At 40.3% G+C, this 25,009-nt stretch overlaps 1 protein-coding gene across 6 annotated transcripts in view; it reads left to right on the top strand.

Annotated features, from left to right (window-relative positions):
* The first annotated feature begins 504 nt into the window (after positions 1-504).
* NCOA1 (nuclear receptor coactivator 1) overlaps positions 505-25,009 on the top strand; it is a 219,238-nt gene continuing 194,733 nt past the window's right edge. For 5 of the 6 annotated variants that reach the window (XM_025261459.3, XM_025261462.3, XM_025261457.3 and 2 more), the window contains exon 1: positions 505-872. The gene's annotated coding sequence lies outside the window, so the exon portion shown is untranslated. Of the gene's footprint in view, positions 873-1,258; positions 1,406-25,009 lie in introns of those variants that run through there. The other variant, XM_025261456.3, reaches the window with a different exon arrangement.

Genomic DNA, 25,009 nt, shown 5'->3' with positions numbered 1-25,009 from the left:
GGGTCTATCCCGCGCCCCTCGCCGCTCCGGACCTTCCCGGACGGGATTGGGCCACCGGGAGGCTGCAGGCCGGGCGGCCTAGCTGAAAGCGCCCTGGGGTTCGAGGCGGCTTCCCGGCAGCAGTCAGAGGAACGCCCCGAGGGGAGGGGGAAGAGTTAGGGCCTCCTTTCCCACACTTCGTTAGGACGCGGGCCGGGGCGGGACCGCGGCAGCTCTCCCTAGAGCCTGCGGCCGGCAGGGGGCGCGGGGCGGCTCCTCGGTCCGCCGCCCCGCGGCGGGAGAACTGGCTGCCCCGGGCGAGCCGTCGGAGCTCGCGGGCACCGGGTCGCGGCGGCCGGGCCAGGTTGAGGGTTCAGGGGCAGCGCGCCGGGCGGGGCGGCGGGCGGCGGGGCGGGGCGGGGCGGGGCGGCCGGGAGCCGGCGGGGCGGGGCGGGGCGGGGCGGGGCGCGGAGGGGGCGGGGCCGCGAGCGGGGGGCGGTGGCGGCGGCGGCGGCAGCCGTGGAGGAGGAGGAGGAGGAGGAGGAGGAGGAGAACATGGCGGCCGCGGAGAGCGGCTGAAATGCCTGTTCTTCAGGCCAGGAGAGCGGGAGTCTTGACGCGATTCTCGAAGCCTTCTCCTTAGACGGCCGGATCGCGGCCTCCAGCGCCTCGGCCGCCCTGTTCCCTGTTGCTCCGTCCAGCGGAGCCTGCGTCGGGTCCGTTCTGCATCCCCCCTGAGGGGGACCCCCTGGCTCCGGAGGAGGGGGCCGGAGAGCCGCGGCGGCGGCGGCGGCGGGCTCCCGGCCCGAGCAGCGGCGGAGGCCGCGGCGGCACCGCCACGGTCGCGGGCGAGCACGGCGCCCGTCAGCGCGGCCCAGAGGCGGCGGCGGCAGGTGAGTGGCGGGCGGCGGGCGCCGAGCCTCCCGGTGGGTGCAGCTGTCACGAGCCGCGCGGCCGCCGAGGCCCTAGGGGGCGGGAGCAGCTGGCGCCCCCTCCGCCCCCCGCTCTCCTTTCTCTCCTCTAGTCCCCCCCTCCCACTTTCCCCGAGTTCTCCCTCGGCCTCGCGCGGCTGGAGGGGGCGGAGGTCGCAGCTGTCACGGGCACCAGCTGGGGGCTGCGTCGCGGAGGGAAACTGCTGCAGCAGCGACTTTGGCTTGCCCGGGTTTCCCAGTTGCCCTAGTTAGCGCGGACCGGGCGAGCATCCGCGGAGGGTGCGCGAGGCTCGCGGCGGCCGGCCCGGCTTGGGGAGCGGCGCCCCGAGCCCGCGGGCGCTCCCCGCCGCCGCCGCCGCCGAGAGGGGGAGCCGGAAGTCGGCGCGGGCGCCCCTCGGCCGGGGCGAGCGCGGTGACCTTGGCAAGCCGGGTAACCTCTCCGAGTCTTCGCTTGCCGGGACTGCGAAATGGGGATGACCGTGGCGAGCCTTCCCGTAAGCCTCAGCCTTCGACGGCGCTTCTGTTTTACACCCCGTGCACTTGCTTTTCCCATCTCCAGACAGAGGGATTTCGAAGGCAGAAATGGGATGGATAAGTGAGATTTTTTTTCCTGTTGTGTCTAGGGTTTGGTCCCCGTCGTCAGATTCCGCTGAAAGGAGGTATGAGTGGGGAGTAGAGGGGGCAAACACGTCGGTTGGACGACTGAGGGGTGGGATGGGTTAATGGTCAGCTCGACCGAACTCGAGCCTTTCCCTAGTCGCTTGGAAGAGTAATGGGAGAAACCGGACACCAGGATCCCCGCTCTTACTACCCAGTTATGTTTTTGTTTGTTTGTTTGTTTGTTTTTGAAGCAGTCACTCCCATGGACTATAGACACTGCTTCAGTTGACGGTGTTAGAGGGAGACGGAGTGTTTGACAATAAAGCCTGTGTGTGTGACAAGGACAGTCCGTGCTGCTGTGGCTGCAGAGTTTGGTGGGGAGGAAAACTTTAAGCTGGAGGATGTTTTAGCTTTTCAGACTTGACTTTCTTCGTTCACTGTAGGCGTTGAAGAGGCAGGTGTCCTTGTGGAGAAGGTGACTTTTTAATTTTTTTCTTTTTTCTTTTGAGATGGTGAATTTTTAATGTCGAGTATGATGGTGGTGAATGAAGGGTTCTTGAGTGAATTGCAGTCCCGGCACCCTCTGTTGATGCCAAGAGTAATCTCTGTGGCGATGATTTGTGAGGGCTGAGGCTTACACTTAAGTGATTAAGAAATCTTCAAGTGTCTGTGTAAAACATTGCTGCGGTGCAGCCTAGATTATACTCTACAGCTGAAGGGATGGATTTCAGGGGTTAAATTTGAGGTTTGTCTTCAATTCTGGAATTGGTTGAAGGTTAGTCTCAAAAAAAAAAAAAAAAAAAAAGTTGGCCAAAGGGGCCTCTCAGCTTGTTTCACAGAAGCTGTGATGTAGTAGGAAGGGGGTCAGATTTCTTCATGTTGAGAATAATGTGAAAAGAAAGTATTTGCTTGGGTCTTTTGGCTCCTGAACTAGAAATAGTTTTGGGTTAAAGGTAGCAGTGGGATTTGATTTAGCTTAATAAATGGGCATTCCTTGTACTGTTTGTTGTAAACTACATGCAACTGCAAATGTTTCTTTTATATCTCCTCTACTTTGTGGGTCTAATTTGGTTTTGTGAACTAGGTTTGGAAATGGTTTCCCTCTATTTCTTATTCAGAATTTATGCTTTGGAAACAATGGATCAAAAAGGGGGCCTGAATAGGGAGTATATGGTATGGAGAGAAAAAGCAGGGGTGCTGCTTATAAGAACAGAGATTCGTTTGATTTTTGTAGACGTTTTGCACTGATGATTTATTTCATTTAGTTAACTCACGATGAAGTTTGGTTTTTAAGATGCAAAATTTGAATTTTACATAGTTTATAGTTAATCTTTTCTTCATTTCTTTCTGAGAAAATCTGTAGGATTGAATCTTTTAAATTGCTTTTTGTGTGGTTTAAGCCAAGGGAGTATTTTAGATCTGCATTTTTGGGTAAGTGGTTTTATTGAAAAAAAGTGCTTGATGGGACTAATGGTGATTGTTCCATTTAAACTAGGATTATATAGACAATGCATTTTCCTCCCTCTTTCTGCCAACATTTGTTTTTCTTTCTCCTTCAATTCCAGGGTTTCATTTCTAGAAATCTGGGCTGGAAACAGAAGCAGCAGTTTGTATAATCCCAAGAACTTGCTTATGCCAGGAAGCTGTAAGGGTAGCATGAAGTGGGTGTGGTACAAAGATACTGCCAATATTTAAGAACAGTGTAACTGTTGAGGGAATCTAGGGTCAAACTTTAATTTTTGTTGAATTTCCTGTTTTCTTTGTATGTGTTAATCTTTTGGTGGGCAGAGGATTGGGTTGCTCTGGTGCTGACTGGTACATATTGTGATAGCACTCACACATTTTCATGCTTTTACTCTATAGGAAAGGGTGGTAAACACACTTAAATAATTTAAAGATGTTCCCAGGATGGAATGTTCTCTTCATGTACTCTTGATCCTGCTAATCCACTGATCAGTCTTTATCAGGACTAAATGTTGAGTAAGTGATGAGGGTGGCATAGAGGTGCTAAAAGCTGGAGAGGGGAAGAAAGGATATTGGACATTCTTTGAAAATCTTTTCTCTTTTGGACTATATATCACAGTATGATTTATAATTCTTTTTAAAGAACATCTCTGTTGTCGTCAATTTCACATACCTTCTCTTAGATATTACCTTCATTCCTCACTTTAACTTGTCTTTATTGCCGTATCCCCCAGGGACTCCACATTGTTTGCATATGTTACATATCTTTTGGGGTTGGTTGGTCTTAAACCATATGGCCTAAAATAGCTTTCATTTTAGGGCAAGTATGGGAGGTCAACACAGGCACACACCACTGAATAGAATCTTCTAAGTCATTGGGTAGAGGAAATCCCAAGATGCTCATTATTCCCTTGGCCGTGATTTTCACTTTCTACCTATGATAATCAGGGTTTCTCAGGGGGCCATCAGCTGCTTTTCTTGCAGAGGTCTGGAAACATGTGGTGGGGTCCTTGTTATATTACCTCCAAATATCGGTGCAAAAGAGGTTGGGACTGGGTGAAGTACATGTGTTTCAGGAGTTGAATAGCAGAGCACTGTATTTAGTTTGGGCTGCAGAACCATACAGATTTCTCCCCACCTCATATAGCTTTCCTAAAAGTGGGACAGACTAGACTTTAGGAAAGGACTTCTTTAGTGCTTTTCTCCCAGGTTAACCAGTAGCTTAGCTCTTGGTTGTTGGTCACTAAGGGTGGACCGTGTGGTCTCTGACCTTTTTTCTTAACATCAGAGATGAGGTCTAGTCAATTCAAACCTTCCTTTCTCTCTTTTTTGTTAGTCAGATTTTGTGCCTCTTACCATATGGTGTCAGAGGTCATAAAATAGCCTCATAGCAACTGTGTGCCATTCTTGATTGCTTAGTTTAAGGAAGAGGTGCAGATTTTTTCCTTTAATTCTAGATGATGTTTTGTGGGTGCACCATATTTGGATTAACATACCAATGGTTATTTTATATTTCTGCAAGATACTTGGTTGAAAAAGAAGAATTATTACAAAACACTGATTCCAACATTTAAGTCCAATTCTTAAAATGCAAGTAGAGTGGGTTGTTGTATATCTGTGTGTCCTCCTCCATTTCCCCATCTGCAACACGGTACTGCTGAGGCTCCTTGAAATGACAGACTTTTAGAAAAGCTGAGTATAGTTGTCATACTTAGAAGGTGAAGCTGCAATCACTGGAGGAGTTGTAGAAGACTTCAGATTAATCAGTCTCGTCACCCTCATCTTAGATATAGTTGATCTAATCTCTCCCTAGTCTTTCCAGGAGGCTCTGAATGGTAAAGAATTCACCTGCAATGCAGGAGACACCGGTTCAATCCCTGGGTTGGGAAGATCCCCTGAAGAAGGAAATGGCAACCCCCTCCAGTATTCCTGCCTTGGGAAATCCCATGGACAGAGAGGCCTGGAGGACCGCAGTCCATGGGGTCGCAAAGAGTCAGACACGATTCAGTGACTAAACAGCAATCTCTCCCCATGGATATGTTTCAGTGTGGAGGGTGGGGAAGTTGTACTGGACCTGAGCATCAGGAAAGCACAGGCCAGATCTGTAACACTGGGTGCCAGTACAGAGGTGAAATACACCTATTAACAGGACCAGAATTCTAATAACACTGAATTATCCAATGTTTCCAAAATGGTGCTTCATTTTTGCCTTGTAATTTTGCCTGGCTTGTAACTTTGAGGCAATTTTTAAGCTTCTTTTGAGAATGGATGTTTGACTTCAGACAGGGATGATGTCCTGGCTCTTGTACTTAGTGGGTGTAACCTTGTGCTAGTTATTTAACCACTGTAAACCTCAGATTTTCATGCTTAAAATTGGAATAATGTACTTAAGCTCATATTGTTGTGGTCTTTAAATTAACTTATATTAGATAAGAAGATAATATTGGAACGTACTAAGACTTTATTCTACATTCCATATCCTAAACACATCACTGTCTAATCCATCATCAGATTATTTGATTCTTTTCTTTACAATTTCTTGGATTTCTCTGTTTTTTTCTGCCTCTACAATCTGGTCCTGTCATTTTGCATATACAGTAATTAGCGTTACATGAACTCTGTGGGCCTTTATCCTTAAAAGAATTTCTTCATCGTTAAATGAACACATTGGTTTGAGTTCATATTTCTTCCTGTGCTGAAATTCTGTGATTTGTAGATTTATAACTGTTTGTCTGCATGCATTTATTTGCCCGACTAATTCATCCTACATATAAATGATGAAAAAATTCTTTTCTGAAATATTTTTTGGTATTACTGTTTTTAATGAACACTGTGGACAAATTTATCAAATGTAAATCATTTAAACTGTTCTTATATTTCTCATTCCAGTAAATTTATTGCAGATGGTGTATGCAGAAATGCTTTGTAAACTGTAAAGTGCTATACAAGAAAGTATTATAATCACTTGTAGATATCTTGCTTCTTTGATTATACATGTTTCATTTCTTTATTTAAAGTGTTTCCTTTATCTTTATCTTTTGATCTTCAAAAACAGTCAAAGCTGGTATGTTCTCTCGAAAGCTTGATTTTTATCGCACTCCTTTAGCATCAATTACTCAGTTTGTTCTATAAATAAATTCCTTTCTTCCTTTCCTCCTTTATTTATTTTTTTGAAAGAGTTTCTCTTATTAGTGTATGTTGAATGGGTTTTCCTAATTAGATTAAAAAATCCTTGGGATAACATGAACCACAAGATTTAGAGCAAAGAGGCCTTAATGGTAATTTGGAATAACCTTGTTAATAATGTTATAGATGAGAAGACTAAGGCGAGACAAATATGTTAATTTTCATGGGTAACATAATGTCTTTACTTGGGCAGGAACCCAGGTATTCAGCTCCCAGTCTTCTTAATGAGAATTACTCTTTGTGTTTGAACGTTATTTCAAAGAGATTTAAAATTTTAAGAATTTTAGTAAGATTTTGAGTAATGTGTAAGGTAGGAAGAAAGGAGTATTTTTGTTTTTTGGCCAAAAGTTGGCTGTCAGATATTATAATAAGGTATTAATCAGAAATTAATTAAGGCTGCTCTCTCAAAAAGTACAGAAGTGCCTGGAGAGAAATATATGCTTTTCTTGTATGGCCCTCACCCTTTAAAGCCAGTAAATGTTTATTGAGGACTGTCTCTGAGACACATTGAGACACACTGTATGCAGGTATCATGTTTGCTCTACATGTTACATTTTATAAGGAAGGTTAAGTGGCTGTTATACGATTGCACAGCTTGTCGGTATTGGGGATGACATTTGAGTCCAGGTCTTGAGACCTGGAATCTCCAACATACCTCTACATTGGCTTCTCTCCAAGAGTGTTAGCCGCATTTGGCCACATTGCACCCCTCTGTTCTTGTCTGGACTCCTTTCTGTTGTCTTCATGTGCAGTAGAGAGGGCTGTAGTCTCCATTGCTTTCTGATGACCCAGGAGCCATGAAGCAGTTACTTAATAAAAGTATCACTTTAAGATTTTCATGCTGTTTCTGATCTCACCTTTGTACTTAGTAATGTTGATTCTTTGGTGTTTCTGGTCTGGCTTATCTTTGAATGGTTGGTTTGGAGTCTTAGCAATACAATTCTGCCTCTCAAGTTTTGTTAGTATTTGAACAGCTAGAGCTTAGGGTATTTTTTTTTTTTTTTTTCATTTGGAATAAATTGCTTGGTCATTCTCTGTGTTTCCACTTGTATTTTGAATGGTTGGTCTTAATCTGATAGCTTTAATATATTGCATTGTTAGTTTGCCTATATGGTTAAAATATTTACATGCTTTTATTATCAAGCACAGATTCAATTGTTTAACAGAAGATATTCTGTTGTGAGTGTGTTTGTATATATACAGATAATCACACCATATTTGACTAAATAGTTGAAGGATGAAGTGTCCTTGCCTTTGAAAATACCTGTATGTGTAATACTGGCTTTACTGTGCTGAGTTTATTTGGAGGAAACTAGGGAAAAGATACTTGTTCTGCAGAGTCTTAAGTCCTACCTCCCTCTCCATTCCAGATGGTACAGGAAATCTGTTTTAGAATTTCTAAGGGTGTCTCAGTCATTCATTCAAGACATAGTTATAAGAGTACTTACGTTGTTCAAGGTGCTGTGTTGTGAAAACATAGAAAAGTTAAATGATAAGATATAGATCCTGTTTTTACAGAGATTATGACCTAAGAGAGGTGATAAGATGGCACACAAATACCTGTAGTACTAATTAAATGTGATGAGTGCGATGAGAGAGGTACTGAAATAGTATACTTTAAGGAATCTGGAGAGCAAGCAATTATTTTCATTTAAAAGAGATCAGAGCAAGTTTCGTGGAGGGCTTGTTGTTGGATGGGAACATTGAAGGCAGGGGATGATTTCTCTCTGAGTGAGGAGGAGGAGAGCAGTATATTCAGGAAGATTAAATAGCAAAGATGAAAGGACAGAAAAGCTTGGGGTTATTTTGGGAGTAATGAAGGGGGAAAGTGTAAGCAGGAAGGTGGCACCAGCTGAAGTGGGAGAAGGAACCAGATGTTCTGGGTGCAGTTGTAAGACATTAAAAGATTTTAATGGAGGGAGGTGGTGAGGAACAGTGAAGTTTGTAGATCTGGAAGAAAATGAAAAGTGCCAGTTTTCCAAATCTACGTGGATCTTTTTTTGGCAGGTTTTACACCCCAAATTTTATATTTTCATAGTTTTTGAAATGATTCCATATGTAAGGCTTACCACACTGGGAACTTACTCATTTTTATGTATATTTGAGAACAGACTTTTTTTTCCCTTTTCTTGGTAGAAGTTAGTACAAAATCTTTTTCACTGGCTTGTGCCTTTTTTTCCCCCCCAGTAGCTATTTCTTTAAACAGTGTGTTATCATTTGGCATTCTTAAGATGATGCAGCAGACTTGTTTTTCAAGTGTAAAAATGTCATCTCCTTATGTAAATATATGTCACTGTATAAGTTAGATTGGTCATGCAAGTTGAAAGCCCCTGGCTCTCAATATAGTTCATGATTTATTTTACTGATTTATTTATGCCCTGCCATGTTCCAGAAAGGATTTAAAGCAGGATATGTCATGAAAAGTCTTGGACCTTGTTCGAGCCCTGTCTATTATTTGACTGAATCGCTAGCCAACATTACACTGAGGGAAGAGTGTTGAAGACAACTGGTGTCACAGAATGTGCTGCAGTTGTGTCTTTTGCCAACTGGTAGTGATTCAGAGATGGATACAGTATAATGAGACTACCTTTAAGGATAAGTCCTTCGAACTTTGAGAGCATGTAAGGAAAATTGGTTGGAAGGGACTCATGGAGGGCTTTGACCCTTGGGATCCCAGGCACATTTAGAGCAGTGATCTCTATAGTAGGGTTTATATAAAATTATCTGGGAAATGGGAGAAATACTAGAGGTCTGTTTGAAAGATTCTTTATTTTCAGTCAGCTGTGATGTTTTTTAGTTCATAGGAGCCTAGGTAATTAGATTTTTAGATTTATTATTTTAAATAGTAGACTCTTAACATGTATTGTTGCAATAGGAAGTCACCATGCAGATCTTTTATAAAATATTTCATCCAGTTTAGCTGGTCATCTTGAGGCAAAGGACTTAAGCATTGTCTAATCTGAAGATAACTTACTAATTTTTCTTTCACGAAAACACAAATTTCAGATACAAATGTCTGAAATTTGCTGACATTTTCCTCTCACAGGTGTCTGTGAATTGTATACTACCTAGCTGATATTTATGAAAATTAACACACTTAATCTGTTGCTTTGGGATGATAGGTAAATTCATAACAGTGACCCGAAAAGTAACTACCTTTCAAGACGAAATCCAATATTATGAAGAGAGGTTATTTGGAATGGATATTTGGATATTTCCAATTCCAAACATCCAAAATTGATATTTGGACTTATTTCCATCATTATTGGATTTAATTGCTGAAGATATGATCTTAAAACTTTAAGAATATTTTTATATGTACACTTGAACTTGAAAACAGAATTTTCTGACCTGTATAAAAATCTAGTAAAAACTGAGAATATATTAATTAAAAAGGCATTACTATCTGATTAGTTAGTAAGAACAACTGATTGTCATCAGGAAATATGGAAATGCACTATCTGAATTTTAGCAAAGACATTTGCATAAATGGTGAACAGGATTGAAGATTGAATATCATGTGGAGGTTTACTCAGTGCAGCAAGTGTGATGCAGTTCTTTCCTTTGTCTTACTCGTCTTTGTGAAGTATGTTTTTGGGCTATGATTACCGTTAAAACCAAATAAAACAATTACCTATTATGAAAATGAACTGAATTTAGAACCAGACTTTTAAGTTGCTATATTACAAAATGTGAAAGCAAAATTAAAAAGTAATTTAGTGTTCATTATGTTTTTCCTCGTATGGGCCACTCTCTTATTGGACTTCCTTTGTGGTTCAACTGATAAAGAATCCACCTGCAATGTGGGAGACCTGATTTCGATCCCTGGGTTGGGAAGATACCCTGGAGAAGGGAAAGGCTACCCACCGCAGTATTCTGGCCTGGAAAATTCCATGGACTGTGTAGTCCTTGGGGTCATAAAGAGTGGGACACAACTGAGCGACTTTGACTTTTCACATGTTATTAACAAAAATGGTGGTAGTATTAATAGTATTTATTAGGGATAGCACAAGCTGTGTCATCAATAGGTAAATTAAATGTTTAAAAATGGTAAATTAAAAAAATGGTAAATTTTATTATAATAAGCATCATTTTATATTTCCATTTTTATGTATGCTTTATAAGGCACATAATTTATTGGTCTAGTGAGCAATGTATATAAATTATAAATAAATATACCTATATGGCTTCTCATTCAAAACCTTTTTAACTGTGGGATATATGATAAAAATACTTACCACAGTTATATAGGAGGGGTTCTTTTTTTTTTTTCTTTGTAGTATAAGTATTACTCTGGTATTGTAAATCAGTAAAGGAGGATAACATTCTTCCTGGGACTTAAGAGAAGCTCCAACTCCACCACCAGCACCCAAAGTTGAAATTCTACTTAAACTATTTTTTGAAAAGTTACACATGAACAGTGAAACATTATTATCATGTGGTGTACTAGTATTGCACATAAGTATATTCTAAATAATCCCATTGCTATGTATTTTGTGCATTCGATGATCTACCTAATCAAAATGTATTGATTCATGTGCTTTATCGTACATAATATGTACTATGTATGAAAGTGAAAGTGAAAATCGCTCAGTCATGTCCAACTCTGTGACCCCATGGACTTTACAGTCCATGGAATTCTCCAGGCCAGAATACTGCAGAGGGTAGCCTTTCCATTCTTCAGGGGATCTTCCCAACCCAGGGATCGAACCCAGGTCCCCAGCATTGCTGAGCCACAAGGGAAGCCCTAATCATACATCATCTGCTCCATACTTATCAGTTCAGTTCAGTTCTGTCACTCAGTCGTGTCCTACTCTTTGCGACCCCGTGAATTGCAGCACGCCCGGCCTCCCTGTCCATCACCATCTCCTGGAGTTCACTCAAACTCATGTCCATCGAGTTGGTGATGCCATCCAGCCATCTCATCCTCTGTCATCCCCTTCTCCTCCTGCCCCCAATCCCTCCCAGCAGCAGAGTCTTTTCCAATGAGTCAACTTCGCATGAGGTGGCCAAAGTACTGGAGTTTCAGCTTCAGCATCATTCCTTCCAAAGAACACCCAGGGCTGATCTCCTCTAGAATGGATTGGTTGGATCTCCTTGCAGTCCAAGGGAATCTCAAGAGTCTTCTCCAACACCACAGTTCAAAAGCATCAATTCTTCGGTGCTCAGCCTTCTTCACAGTCCAACTCTTGCATCCATACATGACCACTGGAAAAACCATAGCCTTGACTAGACAGACCTCTGTTGGCAAAGTAATGTCTCTGCTTTTCAATATGCTATCTAGGTTGGTCATAACTTTTCCTTCCAAGAAGTAAGTGTCTTTTAATTTCATGGCTGCAATCGCCATCTGCAGTGATTTTGGAGCCCAAAAAAATAAAGTCTGACACTGTTTCCACTGTTTCCCCATCTATTTCCCATGAAGTAATGGGACCAGATGCCATGATCTTAGTTTTGTGAATGTTGAGCTTTAAGCCAACTTTTTCACTCTCCTCTTTCACTTTCATCAAGAGGCTTTTGAGTTCCTCTTCACTTTCTGCCCTAAGGGTGGTGTCATCTGCATATCTGTGGTTATTGATATTTCTCCCAGCAATCTTGATTCTAGCTTGTGCTTCTTCCAGTCCAGCCTTTCTCATGATGTACTCTGCATGGAAGATAAATAAGCATGGTGATAATATACAGCCTTGGTGTACTCCTTTTCCTATTTGAAACCAGTCTGTTGTTCCATGTCCAGTTCTAATGGTTGCTTCCTGACCTGCATATAGTTTCTCAAGAGGCAGGTCAGGTAATCTGGTATTCCCATCTCTTTCAGAATTTTTCACAGTTTATTGTGATCCACACAGTCAAAGGCACTTATAAGCACATCCATTAACTAAAAGTGTTGCATAACATGTAAAATGACTTACCATACATACCATTTTTAAAAGTGTTTAAGTTACATTTATTACATTTTTGTATATCTCTTTGGGGACCTTATTATTGCTTTAATTTATTTTGGCATACATAGTATTTTTTATCACATAGATACCTATTGTACAACATATGTAATTAATATTACATAGGACACACTAATTATTATACATGCCCTATTAAGTCAGATCGTTTTTAGTCAATATACTTATTATAATAGATAATCAATTCTTAATTACCAATTTTAGGAAGAGTTCTTAAGAACCCTTGGAATTCATGGACTAAGAGTCTCTAGTTAGGCTTTGGGTGAGTGGTGTCTGTGAACATTCTGAAATTATGTATATGCAAAATTCTATGAGTCTTTCTCTGGAGAGAAATTCATCAGATCCCAAAAGGGTCTGTGACCTCCCCAAAGGTTAAGAACCTCTTTTGTTAAGGATTGGGACCTCAATAACTCCATTCATCCAGTCTTAGTCTTTTGCCAAGTTTAATGGATATATCTGATGTCATTACTTAGGCCCGCAGTATGACTGGATTTGCAGTCTGTTTTTCCATTTTGCAATAGATGTGATTGCAGTGCCTTTGGCCTTTACAGTTGTTTGAGCTCCTATCTGTTTGTTGTACAACTACCTGGCCTTTATCACTTAGCAGCTTTTAGATATCATTTCCCACTTTTTTCCCCAAAATCCCAGTGAAAAAGAGTGGATCTTTTGTATGCGTGTGAAGATGGCAATGCATGAATGTATAGAAGAGCCCAGTATCAATTCATGTATAGGGACACCCTGCTGTGTAGGCTGGAATTTGCAGTTGCTGTGGTTTTAATCTCTTTGTAGCATCTGAATCTCAGCTCTTCAGAGTCCTTAAGGTCTGATTTGACATATGCTAAAAACACTTTCCAAGTCCTATCAGCTCTTTACATCTGTTCCTTTTTTCCTCACTGTCGTCATTCTAATCTAGGCCTGATATTTGTGAAAGTACCCCAGAATGGTGTCACTGTCCCCTGGGAGTTGCTTCTTCAGTCTGTCCTAAATTTTGTTTTGGAACAATCATCCTAATTTTTATTTTCATTGCATTACTTTGTTTAAACCCTTCAATGGCTCCTCATTACTGTCAAGATAAAGTTCCTTAGTCTGGCATTTAAAGCTTTCCAGTGTCTGGCACCAACTTGCTTTTCTGGTCTCATTTCCCACTCGTCTCCCCTAATGAACTGCTCAAAGTAAAATCGTCAGCACTGTCCCTTATACATCCCTTGGGCTTCTCTGTTTGCCACCCTTTATTTTTCGTTTCCCTGAAATGTTCTCCCTTATCCTGTGAAATTCTGCGTATTCTTTAAAGCTCAGCTCAGTTTCCAACTTGCTTGTTAAGTGTTCAGACTGTAAAATTTGAAAAAATCCCTTCCTTCAATGAACTCTTTTAATATTTATTTTCTTTATTATTAACTTGACACTTTATACTGCATTTATACTTTGGAGTTTTTGTTTTCATGCATCCTGTCTCCCAAATTAGGGTATGAGAATGGCAAAGGGGATCATGTTTTATATTCTGTCCTCTGCAGTGTCTTGTACTTGTAGATATTAAAATATTTGACAACTTACATTGATTAAATCATGATAGTACTTAAGTATTTATTAATGTACTTAGAGAAATAGGCCTTTTTTGTATGTGTACCCTTGTAGCTCAGTCAGTAAAGAATCTGCCTGCAGTACAGGAGACCTGGGTTCAATCCCTGCATTGGGAAGATCCCCTGGAGAAGGAAATGGCAAACCACTCCAGTATCCTTGCCATGAAAATCTCATGGGCAGAGGAGCCTGGTGCGCTGCAGTCCATGAGGTTGCAAAGAGTCGGGCACGACTGAGTAACTAACACACTGGAATACTCATACAACATATCTAGGAATCCTCTTTACTGGTTTCAGAGTATTTGGGAAATTGAATTGGAAATCAGATGTTGCTCAGACGGCTTGTAAGTCCTACAGCACAAGAGGTCGGCTGTCAAGGGCTGTGTTCAGAAGTCTGGGGGTAACCTGGTGACTCTTTGTTCTCCAGTGTCTTGCTCCACTTGCCTTGGATAATAGAAAACCTTGTGTGTGTTCAGCTCTCTCCTTTGCTTTGCTGGAGACACAGATTCCTAATATCTTGAGGAATACTACATTTCTGTTTTAATTTTTCAACACATTCTCCTCAATAGAAGATAAAGTTTGATGGAATACCTGTTGTTTGCATGTAAGGGGCACCATGAGGTAGTTGTACCTTAGAGTTTCCATCCTTCAGGGAGATTATAATTCCTATAGGGAGTCTCCTTTGCTTTCAGTCATACATGAATAAAAAAAATGTCATAAGGGAGTATATAACTAGTTTACTTAGTTGCCAGATGAGATATGGGGAACTCCTCTAGCATTTATTTTTAGCACTCTCTTGAAATTTATTATCATTTATACTTGTTTCTCTTTTGATATGTGTCCTTTCTTACCAACCACATTGTAAATAATAGGAAGTAGAGACCATTTATTGTGTTAGTTATATATGCCAGAACCACAGTGCATTTCAAGTCCTTTACTGTAGTATACATGTAAGTGTGTTACCAGTGTTGCCAGGAACATGATCTGGGTAGGTTTCCTGCAGGAAATGGAATTTCAGTTAGATTTCTAGGATTTGAAATGATACTTGTAGCATCGTCCCTTGGAATATGTTAAAAAAAAAAAAAAAGGCGGGGTTGGGGGGATTCTGTAGTTAAAATAATGAAGTACAATGTTTGGTCAATACCTGAACATGGAACCTCCTTGGTTACTATGCTTTTGGCACTGAAGTGACCCATGTCACTTCGTCTTGTAACCCATTGGCCAAAAGTAGTCACAGGGCACTACTTGTGGAGCTAGGCAATGTGGGCAAGAAATGAATATTCAGTGATAGTAAATATCTTTGCCCCACTACAGTATAGCAGACTTGGCTTTCTTCAGAGCCATGAATACTAGAATTGGTAGCGTCCTGCTTGGAGTCCTTGAAATAAAGAAGAATTGTTTTTGTGTGTCAGTCTAAAGGGGATTTTATTATTAAATTTATTTGTGAAAAGAACTTGTAGTTTTGAATGGTAGCTTCTTGAGACAGTTAAAGGAGAAATTTTTACTAATGTCTCTAGGAGTAGATACTATAAGTTGTTTTAGTTTAGATGGTCTTCTACCACCTTTAGAGTAGGTATTTGAAACAGGTAGAAAGTGTTATTTGGCTTCAGTAAAACTGATCCAGAATTTTTCCGCATGTACTGCTAAGATTATAAGGTGAGAAAAGAGAGAGGACATTAAGAGCTTTCAGATTCTATTGGAAGCCATGTACTGTCTGAGGATTTCTTAAAATTTCTTTTTACAGGTCCTGGAAGTCTTTTCTCTTCCTCTTATCAACGTATTATTGCTAATTAATTAAAATATGTTTTCTCCATTTTCTGTTTGTCTTTTAATGCTTGGTTTGATAAGGACTGGCTGGTGGTTAAAATGTTGGCCAAGTGTCCAGGATTTGGAAGTGCAGATTTTATACATGTTATTTATACATGAGGCTTATTTTCCCTATGACTTAATTCTAATGTCACCAACCCTGAACTTTTTAGACCTTAGGATTTCTTTCTGACTGCATTCTAGTATTTTCTTCCTTTTTAAATTAAAAATAAATCATATGTGTAATACATGACTATATTCAAATAATAAATTCAAGGAAATGGGAGTGTATAGAATTAAAAGGTGAAAGTCTCCATAGTGAACTTGATACTGGTAATTTAGGCTGTGTAGTGTCCCCTTTCCCCCCTTTCCAGGTGTTGCTATATCCTACCCCTTGGCCAGGAGGTGAGCATGTGACTTAGGCTTGGTCTATTAACACTGCATTTCTCTGGAAATAGTGATTGCTACAGGATGGCCATATGACCAAAGCAGGTTCAGACCCCCCTTCCTTGAGATTGAAAAGCAGATATTGGACATGGGACAGGTTCATTCCTTTAGAGTTGCTAAGGTGAGATAGCATGTGCTTGGCCAAGTAAAGAAACCTATGTGCCATAGGAAAGAATGCCACCATAAAGACAGAAGCTGAGTGACCACAGACACACTCACAGATGCACAGTCATACAGCCTCACACGCTTGCATGTGAAGCATGGAGTCGTTGGAGCCTCTGGCTCCACTTGAACCTTAGAGTAGATCCACTTTGTATTTTCCGGTTAAATGAGCTACTCAACTGCCTAACTTGTGCGAGTTTGAATATTGAATTTCTGTCTCTTGGAACTGAAAGAGTCCTGACCAGTTCAGACCCCTGTTGTCAGCTTCCCTCTCCTTCCCTCCCCTCTACCCACAGGATCAAGCTTTTTGAATTATTACAGGCTTTTAAAAACTTAATATCATGAAAATCTTTCTGTGTTAGAATATGAAGGAGCCATTTTACTTTACATAAAATTCTGCATAGAGTTGCATTAGATGTATTTTCCATAGTTTATGTAACCATCCCTCTTTTGATAGACATTTAAACTAGTTTTTCTGTTTGAAGATATATTTTGGTAAACATCCTAGTTTGAACTTGTTTTTGTATATGTATGAGAACATACCTATGGAATTAATGATTATGCATATTTTAAAACATTGATGTCCTTTCAAAACATTTCTCCAAAGGCTCTACCAATTTATGCTTTCACTAAGAGTATATGATAGTCACTGCTTTCCCCTGACTTTATCAGCTTTGGATATTAATGGTCATTTCTATTTTGGCCCTGTCTGGTGGGTGAAAATGGTATAAAGCATTGTTGTATTTGAAGTTCCCTGACTGTTGATACAGTTGATCATCTCTCTGATGTCTTTTTATTGAATTTTTCCCCTAAGACTTTCTTTATTCATATTTTTTTCATGTTCTGTTGGGCTGCTTGTCTTTTAAAATCGCGTCCTAGCCCTAGTATACTCATGATGTAATCGTTTTATACTAATGAGGGATGGCCTTGGTAAACTGCTGATTCTGCTTCCTAGTTCGAAAGAAAGATGTGAGATATCTACTACTCCAAAACCCATGTCTTATTTATTTACAGATGTCCCTGGATATTTAATCGGTTTATATGTGATGACTTTGGATAGCTGCCCAGTTCATTTGTAGAGCTTCAAGGTACACATCTCAAGTAGATGGTCTATGGGTAAAATTGAGGTAATTTTATGGCTGAAGTAAAAAGTTGAGAAATTCTTATTGGAGAATTTTCCAGGTCCAAATCATGGATTTGTGATTTGTGATTGCATGGAATTTGGGCACTCACCCATTATACATTGGTGCTGAATCAGAACCACTTTCAGAGGAAAATTTTGACCCTGTGAGGAACTATTGTCTTGGCTCACCTCCATGGAGAGTTGGGTTAGCTGCAACTTAGATGTCTTTAGTGGTTAGATTCCTTAATTTTCCTAAGAGCATATTAACCTAATTCTGTACTTGATTGGCTACAAAAGTATATAGTCTACCTGTAATTGGCAGTATAGAATAGCTTCACTCCAGCAAGTATGAATTCACTTACATTGCTGCCTAATTCTTACCAAACACCTAGTAGTCAGAAACAGGACTCTGAAAATTGCATTCACACATTCAATCCACTGCGTTAGAAACAATCAATCTTCACTTTCCCATTCTGTTGTTTTCCTCTATTTCTTTGCATTGATCGCTGAGGAAGGCTTTCTTATCTCTCCTTGCTATTCTTTGGAACTCTGCATTCAAATGGGAATATCTTTCCTTTTCTCCTTTGCTTTTCGCTTCTCTTCTTTTCACAGCTATTTGTAAGGCCTCCTCAGACAGCCATTTTGCTTTTTTGCATTTCTTTTCCATGGGGATGGTCTTGCTCCCTGTCTCCTGTACAATGTCACGAACCTCTGTCCATAGTTCATCAGGCACTCTGTCTATCAGATCTAGTCCCTTAAATCTATTTCTCACTTCCACTGTATAATCATAAGGGATTTGATTTAGGTCATACCTGAATGGTCTAGTGGTTTCCCCTAACAACAGAATGGGAAAGACTAAAGATCTCGTCAAGAAAATTAGAGATACCAAGGGAACATTTCATGCAAAGATGGGCTCCATAAAGGACAGAAATGGTATGGACCTAACAAAAGCAGAAGACATTAAGAAGAGGTGGCAAGAATACACAGAAGAACTGTACAAAAAAGATCTTCACGACCCAGATAACCACAGTGGTGTGATCACACACCTAGAGCCAGACATCCTGGAATGTGAAGTCAAGTGGGCCTTAGGAAGCATCACTATGAACAAAGCTAGTGGAGGTGATGGAATTCCAGTTGAGCTATTTCAAATCCTGAAAGATGATGCTGTGAAAGTGCTGCACTCAATATGCCAGCAAATTTGGAAAACTCAGCAGTGGCCACAGGACTGGAAAAGGTCAGTTTTCATTCTAATCCAAAAGAAAGGCAATATCAAACAACACTCAAACTGCTGCACAATTGCACTCAAGTCACAGGCTACTAAAGTAATGCTCAAAATTCTCCAAGCTAGGCTTTAGCAATACGTGAACCATGAACTTCCAGATGTTCAAGCTGGTTTTAGAAAAGGCAGAGGAACAGAGATCAAATTGCCAACATCCGCTGGATCATCGAAAAAGCAAGATTCTGCTTTATTGACTATGCCAAAGCCTTTGACTGTGTGGATCACTATAAACTGTGGAAAATTCTGAAAGAGATGGGAATACCAGACCACCTGACCTGTCTCTTGAGAAACCTGTATGCAGGTCAGGAAGCAACAGTTAGAACTGGACATGGAACCACAGACTGGTTCCAAATAGGAAAAGGAGTATGTCAAGGCTATATATTGTCACCCTGCTTATTTAACTTCTATGCAGAGTACATCATGAGAAACCCTGCGCTGGAAGAAGCACAGGCTGGAATCAGGATTGCCGGGAGAAATACCAATAACCTCAGATATGCAGATGACACCACTCTTATGGCAGAAAGTGAGTGAGTGAGTGAGTGAGTGAAGTCGCTCAGTCGTATCCAACTCTTTGCAGCCCCATAGACTGTAGCCTACCAGGTTTTTCCATCCGTGGGATTTTCTAGGCAAGATTACTGGAGTGGGTTGCCATTTCCTTCTCCAGAGGATCTTCCCAACCCAGGGATCGAACCCAGGTCTCCCACATTGTAGGCAGACGCTTTACCGTCTGAGCCACCAGGGAAGCCCTAGTGAAGAAAGTGAAGAGGAACTAAAAAGCTTCTTGATGAAAGTGAAAGAGGTGAGTGAAAAAGTTGGCTTAAAGCTCAACATTCAGAAAACGAAGATCATGGCATCTGGTCCCATCACTTCATGGGAAATAGATGGGGAAACAACAGAAACAGTGTCAGACTTTATTTTTTTGGGCTCCAAAATCACTGCAGATGGTGATTGCAGCCATGAAATTAAAAGATGCTTACTCTTTGGAAAGAAAGTTATGACCAACCTAGATAGCATATTGAAAAGCAGAGACATTACTTTGCCAACAAAGGTCCATCTAGTCAAGGCTGTGGTTTTTCTAGTACTCATGTATGGATGTGAGAGTTGGACTGTGAAGAAAGCTGAGCGCAGAAGAATTGATGCTTTTGAACTGTGGTGTTGGAGAAGACTGTCTTGAGTCCCTTGGACTGCAAGGAGATCCAACCGGTCCATCCTAAAGGAGATCAGTCCTGGGTGTTCATTGAAAGGACTGATGTTGAGGATGAAACTCTAATACTTTGGCCACCTCATGTGAAGAGCTGACTTGTAAAAGACCCTGATGCTGGGAGGGATTGGGGGCAGGAGGAAAAGGGGACAACAGAGAAGGAGATGACTGGATGTCATCACCGACTCGATGGACTTGAGTTTGGGTAAACTCTGGGAGTTGGTGATAGACAGGGAGGCCTGGTGTGCTGCGGTTCATGGGGTCACAAAGAGTCAGACATGACTGAGCCACTGAACTGAACTGAACTGAATCTTTACTTGAATCAAGCCAGAATACCAGAGAGATACATATATTGATTGCATTGTTTTTGACTGGGATAGAATCATTTTTACAGAATTATTATTGGTGTGATGCAATGTGCCTTTATTGAGGGCCATTAAAACAGTTTTATGAAATTTATGATCTACAAGTGCTCCTCTTGTAGAATTGTTGTGAGGATATTATCTCCTGTGTCTCAGTGCCCTTGTTGATGTTGTAACTATTGCTACTACTGTTAAGGTTAGCTGCTGATCCGGAGGACTAAGACTGAACACAAACTTAACTGATAGTTAATGGACAGATACTGCTCTTGGCTGATAGCAATTGCCTCTCCTTTCCCCAGAGGGAGGCAACTTTATGGATGAGGGGTGATGTCATGGTTATGGCCCTGGAGCTAGATTTACGGGCTTGAATCCTGGCTTTGCAACTTCCTAGTTGTGTGTTATTTAGCCTCTTGCTGCCTCAGTGTTCTGAGGCCTCATCTATAAAATGGGGATAATAATTGTACTTATCTCCACAAGGTGGTTGTGAGAATTTTGTGATTTTAAGCATATAAAATGCTTAGAACATGTCTGTCCCAGGACACATGCAGAGAAAGTAAGGTGCTGTTATCCCCCCACCCCCAATTTTTAATTGTGTAAGATGTACATAACATAAAATTTGCCATCTTAACCATTTTTAAATGTAAAGCTTAAGTTGCTGTCATTTTTATCATCATCATCATTATTAGAACCCATGTAAAAATGTGTAGTAATTTCTTCCCCTCAGGTCTGGGTACCAGGAACAGCTGCGTTTCCTCTGACCAGCTAGTTTGCCTGTATTACATAGCCATCATGACGCTTACAACCCTTGATATTTCTCTCTGCAAGGTAGCTCAGTCAGGTGTGCAGCCCTTCCCTCACAGGTGTGTAAGACCTTGTGGCACACAGTTTGTGTGGTAAGCTTACATCTGGCATTATCTGTTTTTCTCCCTCATTTTCTCTTTTCCCCCTTCTTGTCCACTTCTTTCTTTTTAATCTTAATGCATTCTTTGAGCTGTCTCAAATATTTTTTAGAATAATATGGAAATAAACAAGAAATCTTCATTCAGCACATGCCCATGTTGAAACTTCAGACAGATTTTCATTTCATTTACCTTAAGCAGGGCTGCTTCTTGATGACAGGGAGGTGCTCTAATTCTCATTAAGATATCTCCAGTCACATCCTAGTGTTACTTCTGGGGAGGTCCCTGTTGACAGCTAATCTTGTTGATGGTGTGGGTTTTTTTTTAAGCTCAGTCACAAAAGTGTTCCTGACTTTTCTTGTTTGTTTTTTCCCTTGACCTTTGCTCCAGCCTTCTCTTGTAGATTTGGGGGTTGGGGTTGAGGGGAGGAGATCATTTTAAGAACTTGTAGACTTTGTAGTCTTTAAAAATACACGTCAGAATGAGACTTTCATCATACATGTAGTGTAGGAAGAGTAAAGGCTATATGTGTTGTTTTGATGTTTTTTTAAAAACCAGAATGCCAGGTTTATTGATTTACAAAGAGAAAAAAGAAATGTCCCAAAGCCTAAAATATTCCCATATATTCTGGTGATATCACTAGCATATTCTCTTCCTCAAGCAGAGATGTATAATGAGGCCGATGCTATTGCCTTTTTGGAGAGAGAATTTTAAAAAGTTTTTTTTGACATCAGGATTGATTAAAATGTCCTAAGTCCTTTTTTTTTTTTTTTTGTAGATTCCTTCTCTCTGTCTCCTTTTCTGTCTTCCCCCCTCTCTTTTTTGTCTGTTGAAGAACCTGGGTGGTTTGTCCTATTAGAATTTCTTACAATCTGAATTTCTATTGAGTTTAACGTGTTTTTCTACCCTCTTTGCATCCTGTAAATTGGTTATTTGATATAGAAGGCTGATAAAGGTTTCATCTGGGGAGAAGGCCAGATGACTTTATAGATGGTATTATGAGACGCACGTAATGTCTGGTTGTCTTTTTGTGATGTTATCAGCTGTTGAGTATTGCTATTGGCTTTCTGTTCTTAAAATCCTAAAGTAGTCACCATGGTGTCTCAATGAGAAAGAAGAAGCATTGCCTGGAAATAGTGCCATTTCAGTACAGTACAGATAGGACTCCTGGTGATCATTTGAGAATGAAGCAGTTGTTGTGAAGACTCAAAGAAGACCTACTAGGTTTCAGTCTTGAGTTCCTTGTTTAGGAGCTGTTTGATCTTGCATAATTAATAACAGCAATAATGCTAGCAGCAACTACCATTCATTTATTGCTTATTTTACACCAGGTTCTGTGCTTGGTGCTTTATATATGTCATGTAATCTGATCCTTGTAAATACAGTGTAAGCCAGGTATCTTTATTTTGCAGTTCACTTTGTGAGAAAAGTAATGAAGCAGGGATTCAAGCCCTGCGTGACTCCAATCTTGTGCTCTTAATTGCATTGTTCTTCCATATCTGTAAATTGGGGTATAAATATAGCTGCCTTATCTATCTTGTAGGACTAACAAGATATTGTGTATGAAAATGTCTTGAAATATAGATGTAAAAATGAGAAGTGTGCTGGACTGACAATACACAGGGCAAGGTGGACAGTGGAGGCCTTTCCCTTTGGAAAGGTAATAGTGAAGAGTCAGACATGACTTAGTGACTGAACAACAAGTAATAGTGAGAAGTTTGGACGGAAAGAACCCTCTGGTCATTTTCTGTTTCCATTACTATGGCTGTTGACACGTGGGAGAGTTTCCTTCTCTTTTAAAATTGACAGTGATAGAGGTTTCATATGTGGTAAATGTCACATGTCAGAGGTCGCTTAAGAGTCTCTGGGTGAATAGTGATGTCTTGATATTACTCCAAGGGCCACATGTATAGGCTTCATACAGATATTTTTAACTTGAGAGACAAGAGTGTAGCCACAGTTCTTTTTCTAAAAGGTTAAATGCTTATTAAAAGTGGAGGAAGCATTAACTGAATTTGTAATGTTATATTTCTTTACTTAGTGAGGGTGTTATGTATGTTAAACTTATTTTATGCAGAATGCCTTTTTTGTATGTCTGAAGTATTTTATAATTAATAACACCACTAAAGTGCTGAACAGTAATAATTGCATGTGTAATAGACTGAGAGAGAAATAGATGTGAAATTAGTTCCTTTGGGTCTTACCTTCAGTACTTCGTTATCAATTACAATAAGTAGTTATTGAGTACATGGAGAACTGTGTTGAGAAGAGGTCTATGGCCATTTCCAGCTCCATGGCAGAGGGTGAATTGATGACTGACATCTGCCTGGGCCAGACATGCAGAGTGTAGGGATACATGCTTGTTTTTTGCTACATGTTTGTAATGTGGTTTTCAGAAATCCTCAGGCCTTGACCTGGACTCATTTTCTTACTACTGTGCTCTTGCATTTCTTCTGTTACTTTGGAAATCATATTGCCATACTATATTTATTATGGTGAAATATCTAGGATTTCATTGTGACATTCCCAATAAAGATTTCCCATTTATTTATTTATTATTATTATTATTTTTTGAAGTATAATTTGCATACCATGAAGTCACTCATTTAAAGTATACAGTTCAGTGGCTTGTTATATATTTGAAAGTTACGTAACTGTCATAGCTAACAGCAGACCATGTCACTCCTCCTTACCTCTTCCCCCACCACCCCCTCCCACATATCATAGGATCATAATATATAAGGTTTTGGTATGTGGCTTCCTTCACTTTGTATATTTTCAAGGTTCATTCATATTGTGGCTTGTATCATTGCTTCATTCTTTTTTATGGCCAAATATTATTCTGATGTATGGATGTGCCACATTTTATTTATTTGTTAGGCTATTGGTATATATTTGAGTTATTTCTACTTTTTGACTAGTGTGAATAGTGCTGTTATTAACTTTTATGTGCAAGTTTTTAAATGAAATATGTTTTCCTTTCTTTTGTTTATATACCCAGGAGTGGAATTGCTCCATCATATAGTAACTATGTTTAACCTTTAGGAACTACAAAACTGGTTTCCAAAGTAGCTGAATCATTTACATTCCTATCAGCAGTGTATGATGGTTCTGATTTCTCCACATCCTTGCAAATAGTTGTGAGTTTTGATTCTAGTCATCCTAGTAAATGTGAAGTGGCATCTCATAATTTTGATTTGCATTTCCCTAAAGACAAGATGTTGAGCATTGTGTCATGTGCTTATTGACCATTTGTACATCTTTCTCAGAGAAATGTCTGCTACATCTTTTGCCTGTTTAAAAACTTGGTTCTTTTTTTATAATTTAATTTTAAGAATTCTTTACATAGTGGTCCTCCTAATCATGGTTTTGCTTTCAGCAGTTTCAGTTACCTTTGGTTAACTGGTCTGAAAATACTAATGAAAAATTCCAGAAATAATGTATAAGTTTTAAATTACACACCGTTCAGAGTAGTGTGATGAAATCTCGTGCTGTCCCACTCTTTCCTGCCCAGGATGTGAATCATCCCTTTGTCCAGATTATCCTGCCCATTAGTCACTTGGTAGCTCTCTTGGTTATCAGATTGATTGTTGCTTGTGTTTAAGTAACCTTTATTTTACTTAATAATGGCCCCAAAATGCAAGAGTAGGGATGCTGGCAATTTGGACATGCCAGAGAGAAGCCATGAGTGTTTCCTTTAAGTGAAAACATGCAAGTTCTTCACCTAATCAAGAAAGAAAAAGAAAATGCTGATGTTGTGAAGATATACGATAAGAATAAATCTTCTATCTGTGAAACTGTAAAGAAGGAAAAAGAAATTCTTGCTGGTTTTGGGTCACACCTCTTATTGCAAAAGTTGCAGCCACAGTAGATGATAAGAGCTTCGTTAAGGTAGAAAAGGCATTACATTTGTACAGTAAGATATTTTGAGAGGTAGTGACCACATTCACACAACTTTTATTCTAGTATGTTGTTATAATTGTTATAACTTATTATTTGTTATTGTTAGTCTCTTACTGTGTCTAATTTATAAATTAAAACTCT

This window comes from Bubalus bubalis, chromosome 12 (genome assembly GCF_019923935.1).
Source record: "Bubalus bubalis isolate 160015118507 breed Murrah chromosome 12, NDDB_SH_1, whole genome shotgun sequence".
Lineage (NCBI taxonomy): Eukaryota > Metazoa > Chordata > Mammalia > Artiodactyla > Bovidae > Bubalus > Bubalus bubalis.
This window is presented reverse-complemented; position numbering and strand designations above follow the sequence as displayed.